Genomic DNA, 17,634 nt, shown 5'->3' with positions numbered 1-17,634 from the left:
AAAATAATATTATCACAGGTTTTATTAATTATTAATCACATTTCAAAGATGTGATCTAAATGTTAACATCACACTTAAAAGGTGTGATCTAAATGTTGTTAATCACACTTAAAAAGTGTGATCTAAATGTTATTAATCACACTTAAAAGGTGTGATTTAAATATTTTTAATCACTCTTAAAATGTGTGATCTAAATGTTATTAATCACACTTAGAAATTGTGATCTAAATATTTTTAATCACACTTAAAATGTGTGATCTAAATGTTATTAATCACACTTAAAAGGTGTGATTAAAAATGACTCTTTTTAATCACACTCCCAAAGATCACACTTTAATAAAACTTAAAAAGTGTGATTAAATAACATATATCACACCAAAAAAGTGTGATCTTTATTTGTTTTTGTAGTAGTGTGGGCACGTTTAAGAGTTGCCCACTTTAGTTTAAGTCCATCTTTGCATGTTGTTGCATGCTTACTTCATTTTGCATGTTGTTGAATGCCATGTATCTTCACATGTTTAGGTAGTATGCAAATTTCATGTTAGATGCATTGCATGATCGTTGCATACTTGTTGCATGCTTGAGTTGTTCGCATCATGCTTGCATGTTTGCATTGCATTATGTGTGCATCCCTTGCCTCTTGATCAAGCATGATAGAGGTTGAGGCACCCTTATGTGATTTTGTGCATTTCATTTGACATTGAATTGCACACTTGGTTCCTTTGGCCATCATGCATTGGAATGCGTGATTGGTGGCCCGAGGGTCGAGAGCCACACACCTTTCAGTCTTAAACATGATAAGGAGTGTGGTTGCAAACATTTTCTTGCAAATGCATTGCCATGCTCTGTTTGTCCTCTGTTGCAGCGAAAGGAGCAGTCAGCAGGAATAAACGGCCGATCGACCATATTCAGTGCCGATCGGCTAACAATGTCTGGCCGAGAGCCTTATTTTTGGTCGATGACCATCATCTCTTGGCCGATGGCCTTTCCATTTGGCCAATGGACTCTCAGCATGTCCATGAAGTGGTTCTAGAGCATCACAGGACTTTTCACAATTTTTAGAGGTGCAAAGCAGTGCAAACAGAGGCAACATGAGGCATGGCAACGGATTTCCGAGCAAAGCCGACCGAGCATGCATTCGTCCCTCTTCCTGAGGCTGTTTTACTGTTTTCATAGCTTAATTAATTTGTTTAATTAGTTAAGGGTTGTGTAATAATTAATTAGCTTGTTAGTTAGTTAATTAGATGATTTGTATTATTCTTTCGGTCCCTCCGCCGAGAGGGCACAATTTTGTAATAAGTGTGCGCGTGTGTGATGCATGTCTTCCAACCCCCATTTCTTTCTCCCTTTTACTTAACCACTTACGATGGTTAGTTTTAGGGCATATTTCATTTAGCATCCTGATGCTTGCATGTTTGCATCCATTCATCTGTGTTGCATGCATCGACGCATCATGGTAACTGCATTGCATTTCAATTCCAAAGTTGAATACATGTATCAATTGTCGCATTTCACATGCCATTTTAGATTAGTCGAGCCTATTTCTAGTTGCATTTTACATGTGTTGCATTAGCCATCTTAACATGAGCTAGGATCATACATGATTACTAACTAGTTCTTTGTTTTGGCTCGGAGTACACTGTGAGTGTTTACGCTTTAGCATACTGCATGTGTGTTATCGATTGCCATGAAAGCATGCTTCCCATGAGGCTAATTGCTTATGTGATATAACTGCCTGAATGCTTATGGGTGGATTACTTGAATTGGAACAATTCATCAAATCCGCATTTTAGCCTACTTGCGAGTAGTAAACTTCAAATCATTTTCCAAACAAACGGATATGCAATGCTTTGTTCCAAATTAGGCGATCTAGTCTATACTTGTGTGTTGTGCGCATCACTTAGTAATACTAGCTAATAACCAGAATAAGAACGCATGTGTTTTCAAAAACAAGATATCATGCTTAGCACAAGCCGATCTTTGATCGGGCGAGCGGGGGTGCTCATTGCATGACCTTCCCCTCTCGTACCTAAGTTCCCGAGCCGAGGCAACTTTGGTGATGATGGACACGTGGCCTTAGACGCGAGTCAGGGTTTCCTAAATTTCCCCAAACTAAAATATTTAGGTGGCGACTCTGTATCTGGCAAAGCAGTCCATGTTTGGCACTTCTTTCTTAAAAATCAGTTTTCCAAAACGATTTGCCGGATTTGAACTCTTTGGTGATTTATCAGTCTTGCATTGCACTTTGCGAGATTAGATTCAGAACCGTGACATTGAGTCCGAACTGTAGTAGCTAGAGAACAAAACGAGATTTTCTCGAGAGCTCTCCGGGCGTGTCTACAGTATCAAACGGCCTCAGGCCCAATTCAATCTTATCAAATGGCCTCGAGCCCAATTTGTTTGTGTCAAACGGCCTTTGGCCCATTTATTCATGTCAAATGGCCCCTGGCCCAATTATTTATGTCAAACGGCCTTTGCCCCAATCATTCATTCAAATGGTCTTAGGCCCAATTATTCATGTCAAACGGCCTTTGGCACAATCATTCATGTCAAACGGCCTTTGAACCAATTCATTTTCATATTCGTATTTATCTGTGTCACATATCCGTGATCGTGATCATATTCGTATTCAATTAATCTTATGCAAAAGACTGACTTATCCACAATTCAAAATACAAATCCATAAGGCTCATATAGAAGTAACGTTTGGAAAATAACGTACTTGAACACATCTTTATTAAGACATTACTCATAATGTTCTACCGGCAGATTTGCCCTTGCGCTTGACACTACACATTTCATAACATATTAGGTTACAAGCGATTCAATCCGTTCTTAATTTATTTATTTCTCTTAGGCCACTTTCTTATCCTTTTAGGTCCTTTGCAATGCCCATTGCATGCCTAAGAGTGTTTAAAAGTGAAAGAGAACGGAAAACGAAACATGATTCAACTTTTCAACATTTCTGAAACAAGGCTCTCCACTCGTGCGCAGCTTTGGTCATTCGAGCGGACCCTTTTGGTTTGCAAAAGTTCTGGTCGCTTGTAATTTACGCTCGAGCGAGACTTTTAACGCTCGAGCGAGGAGTCATGCAAAGCAGGATATGCTCGAGTGTAGATTCGGCCGCTCGAGCCATCGTGCTATTTCTGCAAAACTTCTCAGATTTACAATTTCATGCTCGAGCGAGGCTTTCCTCGCTCGTGTGGACAGGTCAAATTCTGGGTTTTCCAGAATTCTGTTTAAAGCTCAAACTTGATATTCAAAGGTCCAAAGCTCGTGTTTTTGGTACAAAAACATAGGAACACATTACATAACATTAGAACATAAGCAATATGAGACCAATTGTTCAAAATCATGGTCCATTTTCAAAATCATTCCCAATTCCTTTCGTCAATTTCAAAACTCATGCATTCAACCTCATACAAACTTCATATCTTCCTCAATCATGCATGCATGTTAATTATGGACTTTAATGCTACTTCAAATGGTATATATAATGCTCAAAGTCATGAAACTCAACAAGACTATGTACGCATGTGTGATTTGGTGCTTAATTCTCCATATTTAACATGTTACATGCTTGATCACACAAATTCATGACAATTCTTTACATGAATGGTTATATTGACTTCAAATTCATTAGAATCAACCCAATTCACTACAACAAAAAAGGGTTTTTACGGCACACAATGCACGCTGTAAAAACCATTCTACGACGTGTAGCACGTGTCATATTATGACCAGTCATAGAAAGTCATTCACTTTCAACGACATGCTTCGTACGCCGTTAAAAATTATTTAATGACAGATTTTTGTGCGTCGTTACTTTTTCTACGACATGCTATAGCACGCCGTTAAAAACTATTTAATGGCAAATTTTGTACGTCCTTATTACTTTTTCTACGACTATTTTTGCACGTCGTTAATTGGTGAGACAAATAACAACGCTGATTGCGCGTCATAAAATATGCAATACAACGATTTATTATGCCTGCCGTAGAATACGTAATTTTTTTTAATTTTTTTTTTAAAATTCAACAGGTTCTATTTGACCAATTTTGTACAATCTAACAAATATTACAAACAAACATTCACAAAAAATCAATCAACCACCAAAATATTATTTGAAATATAAAAAAGAAACTATATCCATAAATTATAAACATTCAACAATTGTCTATACATTCCAAACATTCGGAAACTATATCCTTAAGTTCTAAACTATACAAAAAGTTTAAACTATCCAAAATTATGCATATCTAACTTTCTAAACATATCAACAACTATTAAGAGATTATCTAAAACTACCGACAACAGTTCCTATAGCAGTTGATGCTGCAGCTGTAGCAAATCCACTTCCTTCTATCATAGGGACGAGGGTGCCCATTGTATGTGTTAAGGCACCTAAACCCGCAGCAATAGTTGGAGCAACTAATCCTATTGCATTTCTTGTCTGCATGACAAAGGAAACTTCACATAAGTACAAAAACCAATAACTCAGGGACAAAAATATTTCTTGAAAAATCATTTCTTGTCACACCACTCATCCATCCCAACATTCTCATTTCAACTTTTTTCGCTTACTAAGCATGTTATTTCTTAACTGCCAATATTCAATACAATATACATCATAACAAGCCTAGTAACAGTCCCACAAAATTGTCCCTTCAATCTAATACAAATCTTAATATCGTATAACACTCTTGATCTGATGTAGTAAAAGCTTAACTTCAAAGACTATAACAAAATGAACACCAAGGACTTCAAGAAAGGAAAAAAGCTTCAAAACAAAATCCGTAGCAAGGAATATACCTGTCCAAGATGAGACATGCGGCATCCAAGGATAGAATTTTGTATTATATCTGCACTTACTACATGACCTCCAACATTGTGGGTAGCCTAAATTAAATAAAATTGTAAGAAAATGAAATTTCAATTGAAATTTTGTACAAGCAAAACCAAAATGAGCTCTTTAAAAAAAAACACAAACTCTATAGGTGATTTATTGCATTCACTATTTAGGCATTTAGCATCACTCTTTTTTATACATGTTTTTCAAACAAAAATTGTGCCATTTTTCAGTGGTTTTTAATACAATTTATTTTACTTATCAAAGAAAATGTGTCTTAGACAATAATCATAGATTACTGAAATCTACTTGTTCAACTAGCAACAGTTGATTTTGCCACATAGATGCTTTGAATAGTTTCTATTAAAGTCTTTAGTTCATTAAAGTGCTTGGAAGAATAGAAAAAAAGGTGAGAACTTTAGGGATCAAAATCAAACTCAATTTTCAAAATAAATTTAGATCTCTGAATAATTACACATAAATAAAATCATGTGATTACATAACACTTGAACCCTTGTTTTGATGATTTGATAAATACATGTCCAAACACAAATCATGTAAAAAAAATTCCATAAAGTCACAAAGCTAACCTGCAAATGTCGTAAGATCCCAAAATATAAGTATATTATAGCCTTTAAAATTAAAAGTTCCCGAAACAATTTTTTTTGGGAAAACATATCCTAGTGGGAAGTGTTTAATTTATGAGTCCCACAACTTTCTAACTAAATGAACATGGAAAAAAGTTATGGGAAAGTTGATTTCTCCTGTACTTTGCTTTCTTTTCCTAACAACTGAATGGAGCCTTTGTGATTAGACGATTCATCAACAAACATTACATGGTTAGTGCATCACTTTTTTTTTTATCGGCAAAAGAAATCTTTATTGATGAACCACATATAAATTACATATGAAAGGCAAAACATCAATAAAGAGGAGCTTGGAGCTAGAAAAAGCTCCAACCTCCAAGTTGGTGAGAAACCAACAACACAAAACAAAGCATAAGCAACACCTAAATGATAAATAGGCAACAGCAGCAATAGATAGACAAACAACAGCAATAGATAGACAAACAGCAGCAGATCAATTTCGACACTTCATAATTGATTTCCAAAATCAGCAGCAGATAGACATGCTCCAACCTCCTAGCTGCTAAAATAGACCAACCAGATGCAAATCTGCCACTAGCAGCAGACCAACTCAGATATAGACCAGAAAGGAGCTACCTACCAGCAAACCACCCAAAAAACCAATTGCAGTCCTCACTGAAAGAAGTCACCAAGATCCCAGACTACACAGCACTTGGCATAGCTCCCCTGCATCCAAATGACTACACCTCTACCCTTAGCAGCACATTTCCTGAATGAAGACTCCAAGAACCAAAACTGATTAGAACGAAGCTAAACCAGCAGTAGAAATTGGAGTAGCACTGCAGATCAGTATACAACCTAAATAACCACCTAACACATTGACCTTCATCTATTGAAGCATCCACAGATCAGCAGACCATATCAGATGCGGAGCAGCAGAAGAGCAACCTAGCAACAGACTTCCACCAAAGCAGAATCAAAGCAGCAACAACAATCAGCATAACAGAGGACCTGAAGCAGAATCAAACCAGACCAGACTAGACCATTCACACATTAAAGTAGCTAAATCAAGCACCTTACAGCAGAGGACCTGAAGCAGAATTACAAAGGGTCTGAATAGATAACCTGATCTGATTGAAATTGCAAACAATATCATCAACTGTATACTCAACCTCCAAACTCACAAAGCAAGCTGTACCTTTACTTTATCACAAAAATCATCAAAAATGGGTTGTACCCCTTTGAACATACATTCACTTCGCAATCTCCAAACTGACCATAACATAACAACTGGAACTATCTCCCATAATCTAGAGACCCAATGCTTACTCTTACCAATAGACCACCACTGTAGCAAGTCCTGAACTGATCTAGGGATTGGCCAAACCTGACCACTCCATCTTATCATTTGAGACCAACATTTCCACACTAGTGGACAAAACATAAGCACATGATTCAAGGATTCCACCTCAGCTTGGCAAAACACACATATTATTTGCTGAAACAGGTAGCACCCCAATCGTCTAAAGGAAGGTTACAGTCTTTATTCTGCCTTTCTAAGCCAACCAACAAAAGAACTGCATTTTTGGCGGAGCTAAACCGACCCATACCCCTTTAGGCACAACCTGACCAGTCCCTATTTGAGCATCCCACCATCTTCTCACAGAAGAGACAGAAAAAAGGGCTGAACTATTTGCTAACCAAAAGGAAGAGTCAACACAATCAAACCTTAGCACTGTAGATGTATCCAACAACTCCATCAATCTCTACAGCTCCTCAGCTTCCCATACAAATAACTACCTTCTAAATTTAAGCTGCCACAGCCCCATATTACTCTTCTTAGTACTGATTTGCTAAAGGGTCTCCTCTTTCTCAGTGGATAGACTATAAAGCCTAGGGAATTGAATCTTCAGGTCACTATTGTTAAGCCATTTATCCTGCCAAAACAAGATTCTCCTTTCATTTCCAACCTTAATTCTAAAATGCTTACCATAGAAATCCCCAAATTGCTGATTTTCTTAGAGCAATTTCATAATGTCCAACCAGACTATGGACATCCCACTTGAAAAGTTCAGATCTGGAAGCCAACCTCCTCCATTCCTACCATACCTTAAACAAACCATAGTTTTCCGCAAAGCTAAATCTTCATTACCATAGCCCCACCACCACTTCAATAGCAAGCATTCATTCACCTCTCCTAAGTCTCTCACACCCAAACCTCATTGACTTTTAATTTTTGTGATCTCCTTCCATTTGACCAAGTGCACTTTCCTTTTATTAACATTCCCTCCCCACAAAAAAGATGACTTCAACTCGACTAAGGCTTTAACAACACCCTTAGGCATTCTAAAGAGAGAAAGAAAATAGATTGGCAAATTAGCGAGGACTGACTTGATCAAGGTCAATCTCCTAGCATAGGAAAGAAGCTTCCTCTTCCAAGAGGCCAGCTTTTTCTTGACCTTCTGCACAACTGGGTCCCAAGTACTCTGTTTCCTAGGATTAGCCCCTAAATGGAGACCAAGGAAAGAAAAGGGTAATTTCTTAGTTAAGCAATTCAAAACCCTAGCAAACTCCTTAGATTGATCTTCTTGGAAGCCCACACCACACACTACACTTTTATGATAATTAATTCTTAACCTAGACATCACTTCAAAACATCTCAACACCCTCTTAATATTCGAAATATCCTCAATATCCCCTTCACAGAATATAATAGTATTATCAACAAATTGGAGATGTGAAACACTCACATCATAGGAACCAACAGTAGCACCCCTACATAAACCCAGTACTTTAGCCCTAGCAAGTAGCAAATTAAGCCCTTCTGCAGCAATAATGAACAAGAATGGAGAAAGGGGATCCCCTTGCCTTAACCCCTTTTGTGGCTAGAACTCCTCTGTAGGTGCACCACTGACAAGAACTGACACCATAGTTGTAGAGATATAAGCTTTCATCCACCTAATCCATTTGACACCAAATCCAAAATTTCTCATCATTGCCAACAAGAATTCCCAATTTATTGAATCACAGACTTTCTCAAAATCCAATTTTAAGATGATGCCTTTCTTCTCAGACTTTTTCCACCAATCCACAACTTCATTTGTTATTAACATCCCATCTACGAAATATCTACCACTGACAAAAGTTGACTGCACTTCATCTATCGCAGAGAGAAGGGCCTTCTTTAATCTTCTAGATAGCCCCCTGGCCAAAATCTTGTACACTGAGGTAACTAAGCTGATGGTTCTATACTCCACCAAGCCTATGGGATTGTCCTTCTTGGGTATGAGCACCATGAAAGAACTGTTGCCCCTTGCCAGCTTCCCATTTGTGTGAAACTCATACATTATTTGCAATATATCACCTTTCATTATTCCCAACATTTTTTAATGCAAGCTACGTTAAAACCATCTGGGCCAGGAGCCTTGTTCCCATCACAATCCTGAATAGCTGCCCAGATCTCTTCTTCAGTAAACATTGCTTCTAAACCCACTGCTACCTCCGGAGAAACTGTAACAAAAGGTCCAGAAATTTGTGGCCTAGAAGTCCAACTTTCAGCAAAATGGTTTTTGAAATGACTAAGCACTGCTTGTTTCACCTGAGTTGGATTTTCATGTCTCACTCCCTCCATTGTCATAGAATCTATCAAGTTCACTCTCTGCCTACTACTTGCCATAAGATGGAAAAATCTAGTATTTCTGTCACCACACCTAGCCCACAGCAATCTAGACTTTTGATGCCATATTCTTTCCTTATCTCTACTAAGCTTCCATACCTGACTTCTAACCTCTCTCCTTATTGTTTCCAGCACATCCAGAGATCTAATTTCTGCCTTCAAATCCTATTCATGTAGTTCTTGTTCTGTTGACCTCAATGTAGTATCGATATTACCAAAAACCTCCCTATTCCACACCCTTAAGTGACCCCTTAAGAAGGATAGCTTCCTCATTAATCTATACCCTGCCCATCTTGAAACCTGTGTGACCTCCCAAATGTGCTTGATTTCAGTCAAGAATGTAGGATATGATGTCCAAGCATTAATGAATTTGAATGGCTTAGGACCCCAATCCCTATCATCTTCCTTCAACAAAATTGGAGAATGGTCTAAAATTGTTCTAGGTTATCCCCATTGATTAAATGAAAAATTTTCCAGCCAAAGGAAGTCTAATAAAAAATTATCTATCCTACTCCACCTATCCACTTCCAATGCATTACACCAAGTAAATTTTCTGCCTAATATAGGCAAATCAGACAACTCCAACTGTTCCACAAACTCATTGAGCTCCTTCATCCCTCTCTCTCTTCTTGAACACCCTTTCCTCTCACTCAATAATTTGATTTCATTAAAATCACCACCCATACACCATGGATTTGGAAAATGGGGTTGTAAGCAGACAAGGGAATCCAATAGCTTCTTACTCCCCAACACCTCATTTGGAGCATATATATTAACAATCACACAATCAAAATGTTGAGCCAAGGTACCTGAGAGTAGAATGAAGTGCTTACTACTGCAGTAGTCTTTTAGCTCAAACACTTGTGGCCTCCAAATACACATCAACTCTCCTGCACTTCCTTCTGAATCCACCATCATATAACCCATCTCTTCAAAATGCCACATAGATCTCACAAAATGCTCCTCCATTGAATTCCTTCTGGTTTCTTGTAAAAGTAAGACATCCACTCTTCTATCCTTCACCAAATTCTTTATTTTGCCCCTCTTTTGTGACCTTCTCAACCCTCTAATATTCCAAGATAAAATCTGCATAATAAACTTATATTTTCTCCTTAGTTTCCTACTTAACAACCTGTTAAGGTCTGACTGCCCCTTCCTCACCTGCAATTCTTTGTAAATCATTTTCTTTAAGTTCCACTATCTTGTTGACTAGCTCATCCTCTTTACCTTGACATTGCAAACCCAACAGTTTTCCTATCTTCACTGCTGCTTGTGCTTCCTCCATTAAATTTTTCCTCCTTTGTGTTGCATGACTCTGAGACGAAGACAAAGAAGTAGCAGCTGCAGCTGTTACTGCTGAAGCTCTGAATAGTGCCCCTCTTTGAAAACCAAGCCTTCCAACCATGCTTCTTTGTTTGCTAAGGCCGCCTACAGAGCAGGAGCCTTTCTTTATCCCTATGCCCTTTTGCCGTGATATATTACCTTTAGTACCAACTGCTGCCTTGTTCTTTGAATTTTTCCCAACCCTTGTAACCATACTGGAATGTGATAAATGGGAGACATGGGCCTCAGATGGTCTGAGTTGTGTTTAGGCCACACAGTCACTCAAATCCGAGCCTAACCCAACTTGTAATCTGCTAGGCTGAGGCCCAACTTGCAGGCCTTCAAGAATTACTTCCAAATTTATATTTGGTGTGACCCCCTCCGGCCCATTCACTGCACTTGCAAGTCCAGTATTGTCAACAGCCCCATCTAATTTTTTAATTTTGGTCATCATTACCTGCTGTGAATTGACTTCCTGATTCATACCCTCTTCTTTGGACCCAGCGCCTACCTTACGCTTTCCTATACCCACCATAGCTTCATCTAGTGCATACTTCCCATCATAACCCCTACGTATCACATCTGATCTACCAACCTCTGTTTCTTGAAGCCTGCTGACCTCATCATCTTCACCAACCACCTCCTTCTCCCTTGCGACAGTACCTCTGTAATCACACCTCGTCGTCCCACCATTGCCAGACACCAAATCCACCTCCACAGTCTCACAACCTTTAGATTTCAACTGCATCATCTCCTTCCCTCGGCTTTCATTGGAAGTAGGAAACAAACACTTTGGTAGTTCTTCACAGATCTGTACTGGTATAGATTTACCTTTGAATTCCAAAAAGACTACCGAATTAATCAACTCCATACATCTTGTGATTATTCGTACACTTCCATGGTGGAAATTTTGTGGGCTAGTAATATCCACTTGGAATTGAACAACAGTCCCCCAATAGATTCTAATGCTTTTACAAGTCGTCACACTCCAAAGATTGATTGGTATGCCAAAGCAATTTAACCAGACACATCTCTCTTGCTCCTCAAACTGGCTCTTCCCCCACTCATCAACTGAATCACACCACTTCTTACCCCACTCGTCTATTTGTTCCTTCCCTTCCTTTATCTGTTGAACAGAATTAACAGTTAGCACTACTATTCTTCCTCCATTGTCCCTAACAATAGCAGCCCGCATTCCCCTATTATGTAGTTCTGCTTTGACCACTTCCACAGCTAAGAAGCTACTCAACTTCACCACTAAACTTTCGTAAAGCCATTTGTTTCCTTCTTCATAAGCTCTGATCACCAACTTCTCACTGTCACGTACTCCTCCACTCACTAATGCTTCTGCATATGATTGCTTAACCCCATTATCCTGCCATTGCTGCCTTTGAGGCCGCTGATGCATCACTCTGCCTTCATCTCCTCTGTTTAGCATCCCCTTCTCTCGATGAGCCAGAGCATGCGGTTTTGAAACTCTACTCTTTTAACTTTCGGCACGTTGTTATCACACCACAAACCATCAGCCTTCTCAATCGCCATCTCTGTCGCCACCTCATAATCGTATCACACAAAACCAAATCTGGAACCTGAAACTCTTCTCCTCTTCCCTGGTATGAACGCATCCTTGACTACGCCAAACTTTCTAAAAAGACTGAATAATCCTTTAGCATCCATGGACTCAGGGATATTGCCCACAAAAATGGTAATCACCTCTGTCCTCTTGCAAAAATCATCTTGATTTCTTATCGCCCTCCTTCTGATCATAGGAATCCAACCACCATTCATCTTGAATGTATATCAAGTATCTTGTTAAAAGATAACTGAATCATTATCCAAAAAAAATTCAATGGAGGACTGGAGTTGCAAAGAGCTATGGTTAGTGCATCACTTGACATTGAATTCAGCAGTGCTATACAAACTAACAGACTCAAAAGGCACTTTTGAAACAAAAAAAATTATTCTTAATACTTCCAAAACTTCCATTTCAAGCTGTTCGCAAAATTTATTTGCAAAATCTATCAGTTAGAACAACAATTCTCCTATAAGATTGTATAATTGTATCCTTGCCCTATCTATTTGTTTGTTATTTCCATAACAAATCTTCCAGAAGACTGCAAAGGTCAAAACTAAAGTGTGACTAAGGAACAAAAAAACCATAAGCATCTCATTTAAGATGATGCATCAAATTGCACATTTGTTAAAACAAAGGTAAATAAGAGATTATGGTGAATTTGTCCATTGTACATTGTCACAAAACTACAGCCACTTGCCATTATCATATCAATATTTCAGCAATTCATTTGGTCTCAAAAGTACATATCATATATATATATATATATATATATTAACATATGAAGCTTACCTTCCTAGAGAATTATCTCCATTTCCTTGAAGATTCCTTTGTCACTGTCTCTAAAGTATACTCAATTTGTCACTATTTCGAATTGGAAATTTATCAAACACCTCTCATCTAAAATAAAAGAGAAAACACTATGCTTCTCTGAGTAAGGGCTTAATGAAAACAAAAAAACAAAGATCAAATCAATCCCAATTTGGTCTTTTAAATCGAATCAATACAAGGAAATGGATCATTCAAGGAACTACAATAACAAATGAAGTGATATCAATTATTAAGAATCAAGAAAATCAACAAGCTTACACAGAAAATTTTAGGCACAATAAAAAATTGTAATTTCTGTCAACATAAACATTTCAAAGGGGACCAATGTTCATTCCCTCAAGTATTTTTTAACAAGACTAGCTTAACCATTTTGATGATTTGAACATTCACAGAAGGAACAAGAAAGAAACAAGAGGACAAAGGCATTACGTATATTATCAACCATTTGAACAGTTCATCACAAAACTCCAGACTTTATAAAGGAAGTCTGAAACTAACATGGCTCATGAAATGCAAGAAAGAAGAAAACTTAGGACATTAGAGGAGAAAAATAGACAAATTGTTATCATATGTGCCCACAAAACAAAGTGACATACATAGAAACGACACATAGGGCAGGGTTCTATGAGTATAACATGAAACATGTGTTTGGATAAGGGTCATGTGTAATCACATGGGCTATCAAAAACTCTAAATTTATGAATTTCGTAAAAGGCACACATTGTTCTTCACATTTAATGTAAAAAGGATACAACATGCAAATCACTGCTAGGCAGTAAAGTCCAAAGAAAAAATTCCAACAATGAGAGAGAGAGAGAGAGAGAGAGAGAGAGAGAGAGAGAGAAAAGAGAAAAGGAAAAAAAAAACAAACAAAACAAAAGAATACATGTTGCCTAGCTTTTGCATTATCATTAATAATCCCAAGATGCATGTAAATTGCAAATTAATCCGTTTTAAGAGTCCAAACCTGCTAAACAGAAACTTCACAAGACATTATATGCTCCCTATGAGGCTGTTTGGTACCAGCTTATATGAGTTGTTTGTAGCTTTTTTTCTTTATTTTTAGTTTCAAAGTCTATGCCAGACTGCTTGATGTAGCTTCTACTAAGAACTTATTAGGCAAAAATAACTTAATAAGTTGGAAAAAAAAAAAAACTAATTATCTGGAAGCTAGTAGGGAAGGGGTGTTTTTGGTTTTTGCTTTCTGATTATCAGCTTTCAGCAGACAAAAAGCTACACCACATCTATTCTTAAACAAGAATTACTAATGGTATATGAGAAAGAGAGCTGTTATAGTTTGATCTTTCAGTCCAATCAGGGGTGGTATGGTAGTTAATCAACAATCAGGCCTAGGAGCTGATGCAGAGAAGCAAAATGTATACTAAAGGGTTAATTCAATTTTTAATAACAAGTGAGGAGTTTGACTATTGCTTCGGCACGCATAACCTACTTTGGTTTGTCTGTTAGGGACACAAGAGATCTGAGAACACCCGGACTGATCTTGTCAGCAAGAACACCTTTTTCTAAAATCAAGAAGGACTACTCCTTCACATAACTTTGTAGTTTCTTTGCATCCAGGTCAATTTGTGCTTGATCTGCATTAAATCATGGACAATATTTAAGCACCCAAGATTTAAGAACTAGAAAGACAATAACGTATTTGGAGAATAATGGAAAATAAGCTATTAGTGTATGATGTCATTCAAAAGCTGAAGCACGTAATAAGGTGTAGAAGAAAATTGGGAGGATGATCTTGTAGAAGTCTTCAGTGAGGATTCACAAACTAGCATAGCCCAAGATGAGCCTGAAGTAGCCAAGCCTATGGAGACCGATAAAGATAATGAAGAGGTGAGCATAGTTACCCTATCCTACCCTTTTGAATATTCCATATTTTCAATGACTCAACATGTTAAACCCTTGTATATTAAGGCATACTTCGATGGGATAGAGATGAACATGGCATTAGTGGATAATAGGGCAGCACTAAACTTGTTTCCTCATTCATCTTTGAGGAAATTAGGCAAGAGAAACCCCAGATTGATCCCAACGACCACAACCATTGTTGGTTTTGCTGGGGACAAGCATATGGCCCAGGGCATATTACCCATTAATCTGATTGTGGGGACAAGGGATTCAATGACTCCTTTTTTGGTCATAAACAACAATGCCAAGTACAATGCCTTTCTTGGTAGAGATTGGATCTACACCAACAAGTGTGTGCCTCCCTTTTTACATTAGAAAGTGATGATAGCCCTAAGCAATAAAGAAACAGAGGAAATAAATGCAAGCCCACAGCCCTTTATTGCATGTGCAGATTTTTCAAAAACAAAGTTATATACCGAATGGGTGGCTCCATTAAGTGTGCTAAGGAAGCCTAGTGCAACAGCCAAAGTAATGGCTGATGAGAAAGTCGCACACCTGAAACATTTGGTACAAGAAAGTGTTGATGATGAATAAGCAGGAGCATCAAGAAGCCAGGCCATTGGCTTTAATCAAAGTTCTTCACATTGGACATTAAGGCAATAGTCCCAAAAGACAAAAAGGGAAGCCATGATGATAGGCTGGAAACATCAGCAACAAGAAGCCAAATCATTGGCTCTAAGTAAGTATTGTGCGTTGGACATTGAAACTAAAGTCTAAGAAATACATGAAGAAGAGACTTTGTTAACAGATTTTGTCTATGAAGAAGAAAATAAAGATGCTGAACCAAGAAGGGTTATGGCATATCAAGATGGAAAAGTTACTTTGAAGCTAGAAGAAGCTGGAGGAGAAGCGTTGGTAAGCACTCAGATGCAAGATCCTTTGGAAGAAGTCAACCTAGGAGAAACTTCAGTACAGCAACCTACCTACATCAGTGGTTGGTTGGATCCCATTGCCAGGGACCAATTATTGGTCATCCTAAAACAATATAAGGATTGTTTGGCTTGGTTTTAGAATGATCTACCTGGATTGGATAGGCCATTGGTGGAACATAGACTTCCAGTCAAGCCAAACTTTAAGCCATACAAGGAGAAACCTAGAAGAATGAGTCTTGAGATGGTTCAAAAGGTAAAGGAGGAGATTGCTGGGCTCCTCAAAGTAGGCTTTATAAAAACATCCAGGTATGTTGAGTAGATGTCCAATATCGTGCCTGTGATCAAGAAAAATGTCAAATTGAGTGTATGCATTGATTTCAGAAATCTAAATTTGGCAATTCTAAAAGATGAGTACCTCATGCATGCAGTTGATCTGCTAGTGGAAAGTTCAACAGGACACAAGATTTTGTCCATGATGGATGGACACTCTGGCTATAGCCAGATATGCATACCAGAGGAGGATGTTCACAAGACAACTTTCAAGTGTCCTGGGAACGTTGGGACCTTCGGGTGGGTTAAGATGCCATTTGGGTTAAAGAATGCGGGGGTAACATATTAGAGGGCAATGAACACTATCTTCCATGATCTCATTGGAGGGTACTTAGAGTGTTACATTAATGATATTGTTGTAAAATCTCAGTCTATGGAAGAGTATCTGGTCTATCTGACAGCAACTTTTGAAAGAATAAGAAAATTCAAGGTAAAGCTCAACCCACTTAAATGTGCTTTTGGTATATCAACTGGAAACTTCTTGGGGTATATAATGCATAAGAAGGGAAAGCAAATTGATTAGAACAAAGCCAAAGCCATCATTGAGGCCAAACCTCCATCAAGTAAAAGAGAATTGCAATAATTCCTTGGTTAGATTAATTTTATTCGAAAATTTATTTCTAACACTGCTGGGAAAACTAAAGTTTTTTCTTCTTTGTTGAAGTTAAAAAATGAAGAAGAATTTTTGTGGACAACAAAGCATCAAGCTGCTTTCAAAGGAATAAAATTTGGCCAATCCTCCAGTGCTAATGCCACCAAGGACAGACCTTTCAAGTTATACATTGTTGCAACTGAAGAATCATTGGGAGTTTTTTTGGCCCAAGGCAATGAAGAGGGCAAAGAGCAAGCAGTATATTACCTTAGTAGGTTTTTAAACTTTTATGAATGTAAATACTCACTTATAGAAAAGCTGTGTCTGGCCTTGTACTTTGCAAAAATAAAATTAAGATATTATTTTTTGCCTACTACTGTCTTGATAATTGCAATCACAGATTTGGTTAAAAATATGTTATCTAGACCGATATTAAGAGGAAGAATGAGCAAATGGATTTTAGCTTTGTTAGAGTTTCATTTGGAATATGTCCCCCAAAAGGCAGTAAAAGGTCAAGTATTGGCCAACTTCTTAGCTGATCATCCATGTGAAACAGAAAGTCAAGAAATAATGGAACTTCACACAGTGGATTTGGTTTGATGGATCAAAGGCTAATGGTCTAGTTGGAATTGGTGTTGTGATTAAATCGCCGTAAGGGGAAGAAACCACACATGGTTTTAGAATTGATGAGACCACCTTTTCCAATAATCAAGCTGAGTACGAAACCTTGGTTATAAGACTTGAGATACTGATTGGTTTACAAGTCCTTGTAGTTGACATATTTGGAGATTCCCAGTTGGTAATTAATAAAGTAAAAGGGGTCTTTAAATGTCAAAGTGCAAGCATGTTGCCATACTATGTTGTTGCTGTACATTTGTCTTCCCATTTCCAAGTGGCAAATGTTACTTACAACCTAAGATTCATAAATCACAAGGCCAACGATGTGGCCCAGAAAGCTTTGAATTTCAAAATAAGGGATTATACTCAAATAGACATGAGCCAAGAAACATACTAGAAACTGATACCACCTTTTGCAAAACAAGGTATATTGGTAGAAGCTAATCAAAATGACTTGGAA

This window comes from Camellia sinensis, chromosome 14 (genome assembly GCF_055761805.1).
Source record: "Camellia sinensis isolate YWXY chromosome 14, ASM5576180v1, whole genome shotgun sequence".
NCBI classification, from domain to species: Eukaryota; Viridiplantae; Streptophyta; class Magnoliopsida; order Ericales; family Theaceae; genus Camellia; species Camellia sinensis.
This window is presented reverse-complemented; position numbering follows the sequence as displayed.